The sequence below is a fragment of the Polypterus senegalus genome, chromosome 10, assembly GCF_016835505.1.
Source record: "Polypterus senegalus isolate Bchr_013 chromosome 10, ASM1683550v1, whole genome shotgun sequence".
Lineage (NCBI taxonomy): Eukaryota > Metazoa > Chordata > Cladistia > Polypteriformes > Polypteridae > Polypterus > Polypterus senegalus.
Window position 1 is genome coordinate 5,587,192 of NC_053163.1, and position 18,768 is coordinate 5,605,959.

At 44.6% G+C, this 18,768-nt stretch overlaps 1 protein-coding gene across 1 annotated transcript in view; it reads right to left on the reverse strand.

Moving 5' to 3' along the window:
* si:dkey-16l2.16 (ras-related protein Rab-35) overlaps window positions 1-14,185 on the reverse strand; it is a 34,846-nt gene extending 20,661 nt beyond the window's left edge. The window contains exon 1 of the mRNA XM_039765002.1: window positions 13,873-14,185. The gene's annotated coding sequence lies outside the window, so the exon portion shown is untranslated. The remainder of the gene's footprint in view (window positions 1-13,872) is intronic.
* Window positions 14,186-18,768: the final 4,583 nt, after the last annotated feature.

Below are 18,768 nucleotides of genomic sequence, written 5' to 3' on the forward strand. Positions count from 1 at the left end.
TCAACAGAATGGACAGATAGAAGGACAAACATTATTTTAGTATACAGGACAGGCTTACAAAGTTCAATGACTGCACAGAGAGAACGTTATAATAGTAGGCCAGAGAACTAAAATAAATGGGAGAGTCGGGCAGAGAGAAATGGTATTTTTAGCATCGTTCACAGGAATACTAAAACAGAATGACAAGGGGACACAATCTTCGTATTCTTCTTCTTCTTTGTCTTTGTTCATATTTTCCTCTCCTCAATGTTTAATGTGTAGATGATAGGATTATTAAATGACAATGGACAGTCACACATGTAGATGTAGCAGATTTAGTCTGCCTGGTGGGATCACAAAAGCCGACATGAATATGGAAAGGCAGACGGAGAGCTTAAGCATTTCACAGTAGCTAGACGGACCAGCAAATTCGTTGGAGGGACAAAGTGAGGGGTAACATTTTTAGTGGGGTTGGAAAGATTCAATTAGAGGGAGAGACAGACAGCTAAATGAGTTTTAGTGAAGTTGGGAGGATTACTAATTCGGGTAGAGAGACAGACAGCTAACGTATTTTAGTGTAGTTGGCAGGATTACTAAATTAGAGGGAGAGACAGACAACTAAATCAGTTTTAGTGTAGTTGGGAGGATTACTAACTCGGGTAGAGAGACGGACAGCTAACGCACTTTAATATAGTTGGCAGGATTACTAAATTAGAGGGAGAGACAGACAACTAAATCAGTTTTAGGTAGTTAGCTGTCTCTCTCTCTCTCTCTACCCGAGTTAGTAATCCTGCCAACTACACTAAAACTGATTTAGCTGTCTGTCTCTCCCTGTACACTAAAATGCGTTAGCCGTCTCTTTCTCTACCCGAGTTAGTAATCCTGCTAACGCATTTTAGTGTACAGGGAGAGACAGACAGCTAAATCAGTTTTAGTGTAGCTGGCAGAGACGGTTTACTAACTACTAAATTAGAGGGAGAGACAGACAGCTAAATCAGTTTTAGTGTAGCTGGCAGGATTACTAACTCGGGTAGAGAGAGAGAGACGGCTAACTACCTAAAACTGATTTAGTTGTCCGTCTCTCCCTCTAATTTTGTAATCCTGCCAACTACACTAAAATGCGTTAGCTGTCTCTCTCTCTCTCTACCCGAGTTAGTAATCCTGCCAACCACACTAAAACTGATTTAGCTGTCTGTCTCTCCCTGTAATTTAATAATCCTGCCAACTACGCTAAAATGCGTTAGCAGGATTACTAACTCGGGTAGAGAGAGAAAGACAGCTAACGCATTTTAGTGTAGTTGGCAGGATTACAAAATTAGAGGGAGAGACGGACAACTAAATCAGTTTTAGTGTAGTTGACAGGATTACTAACTCGGGTAGAGACACGGACAGCTAACGCATTTTGGTATAGTTGGCAAGATAACTGAATTAGACGGAGAGACAGACAGCCTACGCATTTTATTCCTTACATTATTGATGTCCTTCATATTATCTTTGAGCTCTTTTTATGATCCTGAGAGCAGTGATCATTACCTTCAGCTCGGACAGATCATTTCGGGCTTCTCCGTGCTCCACGGGTGAAGTAGAAAATCCAGCTGGAGTCGATGTCACTGGCTCACAAGGGGTAGCTGACAACGCAAAAGGTAAAGCCACTTTCCGTTTCAATGACTCTTCTGGAATCAAGGAGTTCTCCTGGTCCGAATCACTTGCACATTCGCTCCCGGATTGTGCCGACACAATAGTGTCAGGTCGCGGGAATTCTGTGCTTTCGCCCATCTGTTCCAGGTCAGTCTCTGGCAGGCCGTACTTTGATCTTGAACTTGATGTCTGTTTAGGCTTGGATGAAGCTTTAGCTGTCTAACGCATTTTAATATAGCTAGTGGGATTAATTAATTAGATAAGAGAGAAAGACAGCTTGAGCAGTTTTATGTAGCTAACCAGATTACTAAATTTAATAGATGGATAGCCTGAACTTTACTGGTCCCCAAAGGAAAAACTCACCTGTTCCAGTCAGACAGCAGTTCATAACGTCATAGTGTAAAGCAGTAAAATCAAAACACAAAGCACTTCCTAGGCTCAATGTGTAGACACAGCAGGTCACACGTCAATGTATTGTATTGCATTCTTCGTCTTTAATGCACCGCGTTTGTTATAATTTGATGGGACGGTGGAGTTGATCATAAAAGATGCTCTACAAAAATCAGAAAACCGTAATGATCGACAAATGACCATCGGGCTGGTGATCCCTACAAATTTCTACCTTCTCTCCCAGGGTTGACACATGCAAACTCCATCCACCTCTCATGGAGTCATGGCACCAACAATCTCACATTTGGCTTCTGCCGTGTACATTGGCACAAGCCAGTCTCTTTATCTTGATTGTCTCCTTGTAACCTTTTAACTTTAACTTCGTTCTGGCCCTGGGCAGGGCTGGGCAGAAGATCAGATTTTCTTGCCTGTTTGGAAAATTGTGACCAGAGGGTCCAAAACATCAAACTTTGGGAAAAAGACAGTTTTATGTCCCGAGTCCAACCTTTTAGCCTAGACATTCGGTATAAAGAGAGAGGACCAAAAAAAAAAAAAAAGGGACCAGAAAGCGTAGCAGTTAAGAAACGGGCCAAGGTCAAAAAACTGGGAATCAGACAGACCTCTCGCCAACACCCACAACACAGATCAAAAATTCAGAGTCAAAACACAATAGCAAGGGATCGTAACCAGGATTTCAGAAGGGAAATGGAGACTTTCACAAAGAACAGGTTTGTTATCCAACAAGTTCGGATATCCTGAAATTGAGGAGAGAGGAGGTCAGGAGCACACACTGATACGGCGCGTCACCGCACCCACCACATGGCAAACCAACTCAGGATCCCAGATTAGGACTCGAGTGCAGCCATACGACAGGTGACACCTCAGCACCACACTACTTCAGATGGAGTGGAACCAATGTGAGGGTTTTTTTTTATGGTGGCTGGAGTGCCAACTCTGCCACCAACCCCCAGGTTTTCCCCTGCAGGTTGGAGGGCCTACTTGCAGGGCTGGATGCAGATTAACGTCACACCCAGGATGGAGCAATGGCAGGGTAAGGGCCTTGCTCAAGGGACCCAAACAGAGTAGAGTCACTTCTGGTGTTTACGGGATTCGAACAGGCAACCTTCTGATTACCCCTAGCTTCAGAGACACCACTGAAATTGAAGGGAGTGACCTTTATACCGTCGATCATTTGACGTCACTAACAAGCACGTCTTGGAGAATTCCAAGGCGGGTTTCCAAATATTCTCAAGAGTGGCAGTGCCTGCAAAAAAAAAAAAACAAAATGGCACCGTGGTAGAAGGTGATCAAGTATTCAGCTTTACCTGTGCTGAACCAACAGGCCACAGCCCGGTGTTACTCGGTTAGGTTTACCTCATGTGTAAGTCACTTTGGGTAAAAGAAATGTAAAAGTCTCTGAATGTCCCTAAATGTTACGCCACGTGGACATTTTCTAACATGCCTCTGCATTCTGGGTAACCGACGCACACATTCTGTCAGTTTCCGTGAGCACCAGGGGGCAGACATGGGACAGAATTGCGTCAGAACCAGGAGGGTAAAACACACGATCGCCAAGCCATGATGCGAGAGAAAAATCAAAAGTCAAAAAACGTTACCAAGAAGGTCAGAACCACAAATAAAAAATCTAAACGAGAAATGTTTTAAAAGGTTTTGAACCCACGACTCAGCTGAGGGAATGACTGGCAGCAGACCTTTTTTTACCCCGTTGTGTCAGTTCACTGTGGGTGGGTCACAACCTCTGAGGAGATGCCACCGGAAACACGAGGAACTCTCGCCTAACAACAGCTGTCCAAAACAGAGGCGATCGTTAAAATACAAGATGGTGGGCAAAAACGCACCAAATAATTAAACAACTGATAAAGAACACGATAGAATTAAAAAAAAATAAATGTCAGAAAAGAAATCGACGACTTCAAAAAATCCCCCAAAACTAGTGTAAGAGAACACACACTGGTTGAAATAAACACAATACAAACAGAAACCCAGTCATAACTACACACAGAAGTATATCTGAACATATAATGTGCGTGTTATTATAGTGTGTATTGAAGTATTTACCCTCTTGTTAGTTTTCACATGTTCTTGTTATAGAACATCAAATCCCAGAGGATTTAGTTTGGCTTTGTCACACTGAGCAACTGGAAAAGTCTCTTGAATGTCAAAGTGAATTCTGATGATGACAATAATAATAATAGCAACATTTTATTTCAAGGCACCTTTCTAAACACTCAAGGATATCGTACAGATAATAAAATCATAAAAACAACAAAAACACACATGTACATCTTATCTATAATCGTCTACGCATGGAAGTGTGTCTGTCCGTCTGTCCCAGAAGTGAGAGGTGGAGTCAGGGTAAGGGCTCCGCCTCCGAGGAAACAAACAAACTCACTTAGCCGCGAATACAGAAGCGTGGCGAACACATTGGCAAAACAAAACCTCCGAAGAAAGACAAAGTCGATTAGTCGCAATCAGCAGCAAAACGTTATCCCTTTTACTTTTCCTCCCGCCACTAATACACAAGTAAGGCGAGCACGTTGGCAAAACGAAACCTCCGAAGAAAGACAAAGTCGCTTAGTCGCTAATACACAAGCGAAGTGTGAGCACATTGACAAAACGAAACCTCCTAGGAGAGGGACACCCAGAGTAGTTCCTTTCAATTACCCGACATCTCTACATTTCAATTTTTTTTCGGAGGATTCCGATAGTTTCTAGGACCCTGGGCTTTTACGGCTAGTATATCTATATCTATGGAACTGAAAATATAGTAACAAGAATACAGCCTAAAGTCCTGTAGTGTAAGCGAATCTAAACACATAAGTCTTAAGACGAGATTTGAACATCGGTAGGGATTCCGTGTCCCGAATGTTTTGTGGTAGCGAGTTCCAGAGACGAGGGGCACTACGACTAAATGCTCAGGAGCCCACAGTGATCAGGCGTGCCAGGAAGTTGATGAGAAGATCAGACGTAGAGGACCTAAGAGTGCAGTTGGATGTATAAACACAGATGAGGTCAGAGAGGTAGAATGGAGCCACGTTTACGAAGGGCTTCGAAGGGAAGTAGAAGAACTTTAAAATCAATGCAAATTTTTACAGGACGCCAATGAGGCTGTTTAAGAGATGGGCTAATGTGTTGCATGGAAGAGGTCTGCGTTATAATACGGGCAGCCGAATTCTGAACAAGCTGGGGGTTTATGGAGAAACTTATGTGGGAGACCAAAGAGAACAGAATTACAATAATCACTGTGGGACGTGACCCAACGCGTGAGTAAGGATGGCGGTGCCGTTTAGTGTGAGGGAGCGTCGCAGGTGTGCAATGCTACGGAGATGAAAAAACAGATGACTGTGTCACATTATTGATATAGGATTCAAAAGATAAAAGATAATCCTCAAACTCTTAACCTGAGGGGACGGACAGATTGATGTACCATTAATATTAAGTGAAAAATTATTATTGGAGCCAATGAGGAGAACCTCCATTTTATGGCTATTGAGTTGGAGGAAATTAGAAGAAAACCAAGATTGTACGTCAAATAGACAGTCATTGAGGCAGAAAGGAGGAAGGACAGAGAGCTTGGATTTTGTAGATACACAGAGCTGAGTATCTTCACATCACAATGAAATTCAACTCCAAATTTCATAAAAATGCCAGGTAAAGGGAGTAGATCTATTAAAAACAGTGAGGGGCTGAGCACCCATCCCTGGGGAGCTCCACTAGTGACTGGGAGGGATTGTGATCGAGAGTTTTCTAGATGAACAAACCAAGTACAATTAGACAGGTATGAAGTAAACCATCTAAAAGGAGTATCAGAAACGCCAATGGTGGCTAACCAATTCAACAAGCCCAGCACCTCCGCAAAGGGGTCTAAATGAATTACTAGTGATGAGAGAACTCCAATAAATTTACTTCACCTCGATTTCACTGAAACTGCAGAAGGAGGCTTTACCAAACTCGGCTGAAATACAAATGGGAAGGAGAACCTGAACCAGTTTATTCTACATTGTAATGGTGCAGTGGTCTTTTAGGTGTCCCTGAGGGCTAGGGAAACATCTACCAACCATGTTGGACCGATTTATTGGGGCCAAATATGTGACCCAAGCTGTGAGTCAGCAGTGCTAAGCATTGCTCCACCTGGCCTCCCAAAGATTAAAATAAAACATTAGAACAGTCAAAGTTCTTGCATGAATTTACAAAGGCTTGCCCTCCAACAGATTTGACAACCCCTGGTCTGTGTGTGAATCCCAACTCCCCAGTGCAAAGAGGAGGACACTGTGGCATAGAAATGGCACTGTTGTCCTTCAGTGGCATGTAAAACCCACGTCTCAACACCCTGTGGTCATTAAAGATCCTAGGGCATCCGTCATAAACAGCAGGTGGCATCCTGATCTCCAGGCTAAATTGCCCTCCATGGCCTAGTCATTCTGGCCCCCAAATCATCCCCCATCTCCAGTTGGCTTTCTCTCACCCTCACCCCTTAACCATTGCGATAGACGGCCGGCAGCTCAACCCGGCTGGAACGCCCTTGGAATAGAAGGATGTGGGAAGGCAGCTACATGGCAACACTGCTTCCCCCAAGACACTAGATGGCAGCTTCCCTGGAGTGCAGTGGTACCCCGGATTCACAGGGCACTATGGGACATGGGGTTCAAATAAACAGCCGTGCTGGGTGCCGTGGGTGCCACCAGGAGGAGCAGTCAAAGGACCTGAGGACATATTCTTTCAGTATGAAAGTTTGAGGTAATCACAAGGACGGAAGCCCTGAAGTACTTGCAGGCTGAAGAAAATCCCTGTTCTGTATTAGACCCGGAAGTGCCAGCCAGTCAGGTGGTCAGAGGGACAGAAGCACTTCCTGGTCAAGGACTATATAAAGGACTAGTGGAGACCCAGCAGGAGTGCCGTAGTTCGGAGGGAGTGTGACAGAGCTGCTGGGAGGAGAGGAAGAGAAGTATTGTGTTATTATTCTCTATGTATGGTGGCGGAGGTGCTTCAAGGCACCATTATTAGACGAGAATGAATAAAAGATCTTTTTGCTGCTTTTACCTGGTATCTTGGGCATTTGTGTATCGGGTTTGAGGAGTGACAGCGCCCTCTAGTGTCACACCATCTAATAGCTAATGTGCGGCAAGTGTACTGGCGCAAAATGGCTGCCGTCACATCATCCAGGTGGATGCTACACGTTACTGATGGTTAAAGTGGTTCCCCACTCTCTACGTAAAGCACACCAAGTAGTGAGAATAGTGCTAAATAAATGTAAAAAATTATAATGATTATTAAAAGTGGTCACCTGTGTGGGGCTGTCGTATAGCGGGTCTGCGGCTCCGAAAGAATGGCCGGGATTTAAATAATGCATTGGTTGTGTCATTCTCCGTGGGTGCACGCGAGGGTGCGATCTTTCCCAATTGCTTTGTCGGCTTCCCACGGCGCGTGATTGAGATGCTGCGCCCACAGAGCCGGTTAAGTACGGGCCAGCACCGAAATGGAGGGAAAGAAAAGAAACAAAAGAGGAAGAAAAGGTGGGCAGAGCGAGAGTGCAGCATTGGGTCGGTCAACAAGGGCGAGCCAGCCGGCTGATAAGAGAGTGTTTGGGTCAGCACGGCCAGGGGTCCCGGCACACACTAGGGACTGATCGTGCCCACTGATGGTGCCGAGGAGTGGGAAGGTGGAGTCCTCTCCTGGAATCCGAGGGATGACTGCGCGGAAGGACAACCGACCCCGATGGAGGGAGCCAAGACAGGGGGTCAGGGGTGAGGGGACTGCGGCTGCTGAAGTCTCTCCAGTTGAGCTGAGGAGACCTGGAAGGAGTTGTGCTCGGCTCGCTTGGCATAATGACTGTTGCCGCTTTTATTTTATTTTTTTAATTCTCGTTTTAGCCTGGTTTTAAACGCTTGGATTTTGACCCTTTAATGGATTATTTATTTATGAATCTTTGAAGCACTGCACTTTGGACACTCTTTACTTTTGGCTTGTTTTAATAAAATAGCACTTGCACATTTTACACCTTCCACTTGCTCCACGTGTGATTTGTGATCATCCGCCAGCTCGTTCGGTTACATTACTGATGGCGTTGGGTTCAAGAAGCCCCCAAAGCTGGAAAAGGGTGCATGGAGCGGGATCCGCACCGCCACAGGGCTTTCCATTGATTGTATCTGGAAGATCCGGTTTGTGGTAAGCAAGTATGGCCTAACCTACACAACGAAGTCGAAAGAACACAACAAACAACTGCAAGTCAGGGGACTGTGACAAGCGAACATTCAAGTGCACCGCTTCCCCACAAACGCAGCAAACTTAGTGACAGGCCACCACTTCAAAAGTCTCCACCGCTGCTTCTACAAAATGATATAAATAATGAAAATCCATAATCTCCTCCAGAGACACAGGCTTAAAAAGCGGAGGACAAGTTCACATATCAAAGATCAATGATAACAGGATGGGATAGCAAGGTTTAGAAATCAACCAGAGAACGCAATCAGGTTGGAAAAGACGGGGGGGAAAAAAGGTATCCGTGTTGCGTGACCTAAGAACCTGAGCACGAGTGAAGCGTCAGACCAGCAACCTGGGCAATTATAAGGCGAATGAAAGGAAACTGCGGAAATGAGGCTCTTGAGAAATCTCGTCCAAAGATCAGTGGAGGCCACCCGTTTCCATCGATCATATCAGGAAGGTCCAGTTTGTATTAAGCATGGTGGCCCGACCAACACGACAAACAACTCGATGTCAGGAGGTGGTGAAAACATTTAGTGGTGGAGTAACCAGGTTTGAGAAGAGTGGGAATGAGAAAACCAGAGGTACCAAAGAAAATATCGGAAAGTGGTACAGAAGAGAAGATCCCGATGTTGGGGAAGAATCATGGAAATGGACAACGAGAGAGAAAAGGTGGACTGGCCATGTGTAGGGAGATCAGGTAAGATGAAAGTTAAATGGGAAAGGCTGCTCAAATATACTGTACAGCAGTTAGGAAAAGCTACGTTTGAAATACATTTTGTAAAAATTCCTCAAATCCCGTTTACACTTTGTCATTCCGGGGTATTGAGTGCTGTGTGATGTGTGATTGGGGGGTGTATATCGGGAGTGGTCTCCCCTCGACTTTCTCATATACTCAGATATGGGGATGGATATTTGAGGAGTAAACCGCAAGACAAGGATTGTATTTTTATATTACGTACATTAAAGATACCATCAACAGCAGGTCAAATCAAATTAATAATAATATATGGAACAATGATTATAAAAGTAAAGGCGAATAAGCAGGACTCTCTAGCTGTGTGAATAAAAAAGGAAAAAGTACCACTTCAGGTTAGCGGAAACAGCTCTAAAGTTGATCAAAAATCTATGTTTTGTACCGGCAAAATTTGCTTAACCTAAAGGCGCTTTTCCACTGCATAGTATGGCACGACACGGTTCAGTACAGCTCACCTTGGTTCGGCTCAGTTCAGCTCGGTTTGCGTTTCGACTGCAGTTTAGTACCGCTTTAGAGTGGGCGGGATTATTCACGTGTCGTTAATAGTTGCACCGCCTCTACCGCCGTGACACCGTGGAACTTTTACAACAACACGCAGACAACGACAACACTTTAGCTCGACGACGCGCAAGGGTAAGCATCTAAAAAAAAGCACGTCACTAGCTAACTTTTATCACTGTTGCAAAGCATAAAATGAACTTAACTGCCAGTGTAACATTAAAATGCTGATTCTGTATATTACAGATCTTCCACATTTTGCAAAAAGTCGCCGCAACAGACCATCTGTTTGGACATTTAACCGTGCTTCAGAGTGGTGGGATGTGATTGTTCCCGGTTTTACAAACACTCAGTGGCTGGAGAACTTTCGAAACTTCCGCGTGCCTGTACCTTTAAAGAAAAGAATAGCCAGTGACGCAGTAATGACGATTTTCTCCGGCCAATCAGTGACCAGCAGAGTTTACACGTCACATTTTGGTAACGGTTCGGCACATTTGGAACCTCGGCTGAGGTGGTACTAAAAAAAGGACCAGGTACCAGGTACTGTTCCCAGTGGAAAGCCCCGCAAAAGTGAGCTGTACTGAACCGTGTCGTGCCGTACTATGCAGTGGAAAAGTGGCTTAAGTGAGAGCGTACTGAAGTTATCGTGTTTACACACACAGACATAATTCCAAAAAATCTGATTTTCAGACTCTGGGAGGAGGTCTAAAACGTCGACTTTCATCAAAATCTCGAAATGGAGTTTTTGGACGATTCCAATACTCTCCCTACACTTCGTATACGAGAAAGTAAAAAAACAAAAAAAACACACACAGGACATCTCGGCAGAAGGAACACGAGAGACAGTCGGCTGGAAGGAGGTGCAGTTGACCGTTTTTTGTGCCCCCCCCAGACTAAACGCCACGTTTCACATGCACCGTATCACAAACCCACGGCAGCCTCAGGCCGTGTGGATACTTCATTGCAGGAGGCCTCGGAAGGTGTTGCGAGTGTCAAACGAATGCAGCAAAAATTACGGGGGAACCTCGAGAGGAAGACCTGATATTTAGCCAGACAAATTCTACCTGAAGACTTGTATGCTCCTCATCGTCGTCTGAAGCTAGCAGATTATGATGAAGGAACGAGGAGAATAATAAAAGAAATGGCTTCATCCCTCAGGACGGGAATCTCCTAATAATCTCATTTCTTCACCCATCTTACCTTTACTGACTTCAGATACAAAAACGTTAGCCAAGTTTAATTCAGATGGTAACCGACATGCGGATAATCCGTCCATTGGCGAGCTCCGATCCTTAGAGTCTGCAAGAAACCTGCACCTTGGTAACAAGACAGCAAGCCAGAGCTACACAGGAATGGCTTCGAAACCACAAACGCTGCGTTTACGTGCGCTTTAATAACCCGGTTAGTCACAGAAATCTGGTTTCAAAACATTGCCATGTAAACGCTCATTCCGGTTAGAGGAACCTGGTTATCAGTCTCGGAGAAGTTCTCTCTGCCAGTAATCTGGCTATTTGGCCATGTAAACCCTTAACTGGGTTACATTTTGTAGTCTATGCATGTCTGTTGCGCTCTGTCAACTTCACACACTCTTTCGGCATAGAAGCGTCCATAAGACCACATTCCTGAGGCAAACGCTCAGACAATCGCATCATTCCTTCTCCTGGTTGAAATACTCTGTGTCACTATTTTATGTTGATCAACTGAACCTACAGTGATAAGCTCAGCTGCAGATGGGCAACGTGTTAAAAGTAACGCACGTTAACATTTTTAAATACAGTGGTACCTCGGTATATGTCCGTAATCCGTTCCAGATCCTTTGACGTATACCAAACAAATTTTTCCCAAAAGAAATAAAGGGAAAATGATTAATCCGTTCCCACGGGGGAAAAAAAAAATCCTATTGTTATTGTCATATTATACATTGATGGGGTCGTATAAAATAAATTTAAACACAGCTTAATACTAAAATACATAAACACAAAAGCAATTAGATGAAATAAATGAATGTAACCTCACCTTACTTTTTAATAACGTCTTTGTCTTTCACAATCGCAGACACCATCGTTCTCAGCATACAGTATGCAGAAGCCAAGTCCCGGATACGCATGCCACCTAAATTTACGCGAAAAATCGAAATTGTCCCCAGTGTGTCGGTGTGTGCGCCCAGGGTTTGTTTCCTGCCTTGCACCCGGTGTTGGCTGGGATTGGCTCTAGCACACCCCCATGACCCTTTATTAGGGTATAGCGGGTTGGATAATGGATGGATGGATGGAAACACAAAATGACAAGAAAATTCACAGAAAGTTATAGCGCGGGTAGTTCACCGAATGCCAGCAACTGGCGTACTGACGCTCGTGGGCAGTCGTGGCTTTGTCTCGAGAGAGGTAAACAAGGCTAGCGTGCGGTGTTCTAGTCGTACACCAAACAGGACGTCTACCAAGGTACCACTGTAACAAGTAATCTAACTCAGTACTAACCCTTTTGAAGTTAAAATAAATATTATTAATCCAGCAGTACCGGATGCAAGGCAAGAAGCGCACGTATCTGCGGAACTCAATCGCAGGGCCAAGCAGAAAAGAATGCGCTGCATGCAATCCAGTAACGGAAATCTAAAAATAAAAAGGCCAGTTTAGCTTTCACCCAGCAATTTGCCGCACACATTTTGAAACCGTGTGATCGGGTGACGCGGCAGCCCGTCTCCATACGTTGAATCTTTGGGGGCTCAGGTTGAGGATGCATGAAGGACTAAAACACGTGTTTAAAATATACTACAACAACATTTATTGACATAGCACATTTTCATACAAATAATGTAGCTCAAAGTGCTTTACATGATGAAGAAAAGAGAAAAAAAGACAAAGTAAGAATTAGAATAAGACAACACTGATTAACATAGAATAAGAATAAGGTCCGATGGCCAGGGAGGACAGAAAACTAAAATCTGCAAAACAGCACAATGATTAATTTCACATGAAATCTACAGCACGACAAAGTGTGCAGAAAGCGACAGGCTGAGAATACTCTCTAAAGCCACTCAGACGTAAATAGACATACATGGTGGTTTAAGTTCAGTTTCCAATTTCCACGTTCAGCTGCATTCTTAACAGCTTTCATCTTCAAAACCCCAAATCTGTGGTATTTTAGATGCTTTACCAGAATAAAATGTCACAACTCCCTTTCTTTTTTTTTTTTTGCAATCTTGGAGACAGAAGCCTCAAGCAACATCTGAGGGTTCCAGGGAGAAGGGGCCATCCCCAACGGTCAAAAGGCAACATATGCCAAGTAACTTCAGCACACAATGCCAGACCACCACCACTGCATGGCACCCACAGAGATTCTTTCAAGATAGTAAACGGGTGGCCTGCTGTAATTTAAAGCCTAAGAGCAAAGGCGGACTTTGAGTAATTTTACAAACGAGGAGGTTTGTTTAGCTAATAGCTGAACCGTCCCAGTATCTCATCCACATACTTTTTCAACTTTATGAATGTTTTTGTTTCGACTGCATGTCATGGTAGAAGGTCCCCTCTGCTGTGTTGTACGTCGTCTGCTGGGGTCCCTTTCCCCTTACTTGAGGCATGGCTGCCCTGATGAGACCCCCGCCTTTTAAAACTTCCTCTTTTCCGCTATCTCCTTCTATTGTCTTCCACACAGTCATCTGCTGCCCTGCCCTTCCTCATTCACCTGATACCTGCTCCATTGTCCCTTTCATCTTCGGGTGTCATGTGGATTGGCCCAGATGCCTTATCTGCAGCACCAGGATCTTCACGATAAACGAGCCGCCTTTCTCTCCATTATCCCCGTAAAGCTCCAACACCCTGCACCTTCGGAGTGGCCCACTGACCACTAAATGCTGCGCAGTGGGCCTCAACTCTCTAAGTGGCAACCACTAATTTGTTTTCTATCAGCCCCCCGGGTGCTTCTCTGCACAGAGCCGCGCTCACCACATCCCCCTTTGTGACCAGTCAATTGCCTTACGCGGCCACTTTTCCAGTTAGCGGACTCCCCCTTTGGCCTCTCGGATTCAAACATCTCGCAGTTCCCTCATCGCACACTCGACAGGCCACTTTCACTTTCCGAATTCCCCTCTCTTACTTCGTGACAACTCTGGTTTATCTCCATGTGGACACCACTTTTGTGGCCCACTCCCAGTTCCAAAGCTCCGGTATTCCGGACTGACATCCTGTTCAGTTACAAACTCGCCAGCTTCTTCTCTCCACTTCCCTCCCTTTCGAGGACTCCAGCGGCTCCTCCATTTCGGCTGCGTGTGACTTTATGGACCCCCCCATCCGTAACCAACTGGATTTCCTCTTCCCAAATCTTGCCTTGTCCCGGGTCAGTTTACAGGCCTGGTTCCTCCCGCAACTCCCGAGCAGGCCGCTTTCACTCACCTCCCTGCCGTCGGTCCTCCTCAGCTCCGCCGCTACTGCTCCTCACATGATTTCTGCGACGCGGGGGAAGACGCGCACTCGTCCCAGCTGCGAGTTAAAGGAGGAGCAGCCACAAGGAGATTACATACCGCCCACCCGCACCGCTTGCTTTCGTTATGCGATAGAAGCTCCGGACGATGGCAGGCCGTGACGACTGGCAGTAACAGACGAAGGAGATGACAGCAAACAGCCAGCGAGAGAGCGGATTAGAGCGGAATATCGGGCGAGCAGGAGAACGAACACGGCAGACAGAGCCGAGCCCCGCCCGCGCTGGCGCATACGTCACCGCGCGTCACAAGACGCTCATTCCAGACTCCGCCCACACCGCCGTGCCTCTCCCTGCGATATAAAAGAATAAAACAAAAGACCGCGAAGGAAAAGGAGGCAGAAAGACAGAAGAGAAAAGGAAAGTGCGGCCATGAAAACAAACACTGACGCGAAGGGAAGAAAAGGAAAGTGCTAGTGCAGATGGTCGGACACCGGCAGATGGGCATCAAGTCTAAAACACAGCATTGTCCCCATTTACGAGCCAATTTAATCCACTTGTGGATTGCGGAGGTTAAAGCCGCAGCATCGAGCGCAGGGTAGAAATCTAACTGGGGTGGGGAACATTCGTGTAGACCTGGCCAGCTTGGAAAACTCGGTTAACGCGACGGCCTGGGGTCGGGGGACGATGTGGGGACAACATGCAGACACGCGAGGCGCTAAACGATAAAACATAACGACGAAAGCCGGAATCCAAAAATGAATGATAAATAAAATGAGACGTTAATTTAAAGAAAGAAACCACCCTACAACGTTAATAAGTATAAAAAAACAAGACAACAAAGAAAGAAAGCAAAAATAATAATACATTAATATAAGGAACATATTGGGGACAAAGAAAGAATCCCACATCAATAGTAAATGAAATTAAATAAAAATATAGGCGAAAGAAAGCACTAAAAATCAAATAAAGATTAAATTAGAATTAAAGAATCTTACATCAATTATAATAATGATACATAAGTAAAGAAGAAAGAATCATAAAACAAAACTACTGATAAATAACATTTTAAGAAAAAAGAAAACCCTTCATCAATAATATAGAAAAATAAACCAAATATTTAGAAACCTTCAAGTGTCCAAAATTAGCAATACAAGTAAATAAAACATACTATAAAAAGAAATGACTACGTCAATAATAAAGAAAAATAAATAATATATTAAGAAGAAAAATTTTAAATCAATACTAAGGAAAGTTTTAATGAGAAATAAAATAACCAAAAACCTATAATCCACCTTAAAAGGGTAACTGTCTGTGTTTCCATCCATTTGCTGTCTCTGTCATTCCAAAAGATGCCGCATCCCGAACGTTTGTTAGTAATAAAATGCATTGCATTTGTCATTCCAACAGATGGCGCATCACAAACATTAGCACTGCTTTTACAAATCCCATACCAAATGGCATATCACAGAGACATATGCATGGCATGTTATTTCAACAGATGGCACATCACAAACATTTGTACTAATTAAATGCATTGTATTTATCATTTCAACAGATGGCACATCATAAACATTAGCACTGCTTTTGTAAATCCCATACCAAATGGCATATCACAGAGATATGTGCATGGCATGTTATTTCAACAGATGGCGCATCACAAACATATAATAATTAAATACATATGCATGGCATGGTGTACTACAGACATTAAATCTGAGGTCTATGTTCATTACTTAGATTTCAACCCCTCATGGAAACTACATCAATAAAAAATAAACTTCAGTTAAATATTTAGAAGAAAAATCCATAAATCAATACTAAATAAAGATTAAATACAAAAGAAAGAATTAGTTCTAAATCAATAATAAATATAAATAACATAATAAGAAAGAAAAACAAACCAATAATACAAATGAAAAAATAATCAATCATAAAAAAACGGAGCAAACAAATTAATAGTAACGGTAAAGATAAATGAAATAATAAGAAAGAAAAAAACTCAAAAATAAGAAAAAGACAGAATTCTAAATCAATGATGAAGGTTGATATAATGGGAAGAGAAAAAACTAAATTGATGGTAAAGATAAACACAATAACAAGAGATAATGAATATAAAAATGTAAAAACCTGTTGCTTTACCGAAGTGAACAATTTAGAAGAAAATAAACAGCACTGATGGAATTAAAAATAAACTGTTGCTTCTGTGGAGAACTTGAACCGCACTTTTTTCCGCTGTGTTGCGGATGTAACACCACTAGAGGGCGGTAATGCATGCTCTCAAAGCTCAAATGGAGCTGTTCATTTCTCCAGTCCGCCCCGCTCCACGGTTCCCGTGTCCTGCTCTGTGTTGTGGTAAGCAGGCTACCTGGAGTTTGTCTGACGTTTGGAAGGAGAGCTGTGGCGTAGATCAGCAGTTACAAAAGGAGGCCACAAGGCAGGGCTCAAGGATAACAGCCCCAGGTGGTCCGGCGCGCAGATTCTTTTCTGGATCGTCACAACAAGAACTTCTTATTCAGGGCTCCTTCCGTCATTCTGTTTGAATTCAGGAAGTGAGCAGAACAAGAGGTTCAGGCGTTGAGATGATGAGAGGCTGTGGGTTTAAAAGAAGGTGTAGAGGAGGGCAGGATGGAGAAGTGACTGTAGTGGGAGGTGAACTCAGTGAGTACAGACCCCTGGTTTTCAAAACGAGTCCCATGCCCCTCGCAGTGGCTGCAGGTTTTTATTCCAACCCATTTCACAATCAGTGCATCCCTCGTACAATTTAGTGATGAAGTGTCAGTACACTGCTGGCTCCAGGCCTTAGTCTGACAGAAACAACTCATTGCTTGTCACCATCCATTGGCCCCTGACAGGACCGCTAGGACTCGCCGCCCACCTTTAGACGCAGGGGTGGCTCGGCTGTGAGACGTCTCTGCGTTTTCTTAAGTGTGGAGCTGGCAGGGGGTCAGGAGTGCCAGGGTTCTGCAGGTTAGCTTACGGTATGAAGGTCTATACTGTATAGACGGTGGACTCACAAAGTATTCAGACCCCTTCAGTTTCTACACACTTTATTGTTCTATAGATTTAATTTGAAACATTTTTGAGGCCATTTTTGCCCCTAAATCTACATTCACTAATCCATAATGACAAAGTGAGCACATTTTCAGAAAGGTCTGCAAATCTATTAAAAATCAAAAACTAAACTCTCTTATTCATAGAAGTTTTCAGACCCTTCATTTGGTACTTTGTAGGAGCCCCTTTGGCAGCAATTCCAGGTTTGAGTCTTCTTGGTAATTCTCTACAAGCTTGGCACTCCTGGATTTGGGCCGTTTATTCCAGCCTTCCTTGCAGATCCTCTCAAGCTCCGTTAGACTGGGTGGGCCGTCTCCTTTTCTCTTCACACATGTTCTGTGGGGTTTAAGGGTGGGCTTTGAGTGGGCCGCTCAGGGGCGTGTCCTTAAGCCACTGCAGTGTTGTCTTGGATGCACCCTTCGGGTTGAAAGTTGAACCGTCACCCCAGTCTGAGGTGGTGGGCACTCTAAAGCGGGTTTTCTTCAAGGACCCCTCTGGATTTGGCTGCATTCATCTTTCCCCCCGTTCTGACCCGTCTCCCCGTCCCTGCACCCCCATCATAAGATGTTGCCACCACCGTACTTCACAAGAGGGATGGTAGTTGGCAGGTGATGGGCAGTGCCTGGTCTGTGCCAGCCACAGTGCACCCCGAGTTCAATTCCTGTCTCATTAGACCACGCAATCTCTGTCCGAGTCCTTTAAATGGAGTCCTTGACTTTGTAATCCAGAAAGCCCCTCCACCATACACACCTGACTGAGGGACTGACTGAAATGGTCTCCTTTCTGCCAGGTTCTTCTCTCTCTCTCAGCAGAGGACACCTGTTAGCCTTGTGTCATCCTACGTCACTGCATCACTTTATAAAGTTGTTGTCCCCTTTCCAGCGTCAGCGTCACCCCATATATCTGCTCACTGGCCCATAAGCCACCACTCACCAGCTCTGCTCCCAATGCCGATATGAATCAACGGCAGAAATGTGAGGGAGGTCGGGTCGTGTTCACAAACACCTGATCGATGGCCAACTGGCTTTCAGTGACCGCACTTTACAACACCTGCAAGATCAGGCCATGTCTGACAAGAGTCCGCAGGGCAGGGTCCTGTGGCGTGGGGGGCACCTGTCTGTGGGATGAAGCCACCACAGATGGGCCGAAACGCAGCAGAGCGTCCCAGCTTACTTGACCAGCTCCCGATTCATTTCAAATTCTTGCCTACAGAGTGGTCAGTGGGTCCGCAGCCGTCGCCCAAAGTGTTGAGAATAATAATAACAATACTACTTTTTATTTATATAGCGCCTTTCCCAGGCTCGTATCGGTTTTCACAGACTCTGCTGCTTCAGTGTTTTTAGATCTCCTGGTACACTGAAGTAGAAGTTCATAAGTTTCAAAGGCTTTGATTGACAATGACATGAAGTCCATATCTGCAGTGTTGGCCCATCTTTCTTTTTCAAGACCTCTGCAATTCACCCTGGCAGGCTGTCTGTCCATCCATCCGCTTCGGATGGCAGCCCATTCTTGCATAATCAATGCTTGGAGTTTGTCAGAATTGGTGGGTTTTTGTTTGTCTGTCCGCCATCTTGAGGATTGACCACAAGCTCTCAACGGGATTAAAGGTCTGGGGAGTTTCCTGGCCATGGACCCCTTGTTCCCCGAGCCACTTAGTTGTCACTTTTGCCTTGTGGCCCGGTGCTCCATCATTGTTGGGTCACCAAACTGTTCTTGGATGTTTGGGAGAAGTTGCTCTTGTTTTGATCTCATTCTTTATTCAGGGCTGTGTTCTTAGGCCAGATTGTGAGTGAGAAGCAACCCCACATGACATGAAT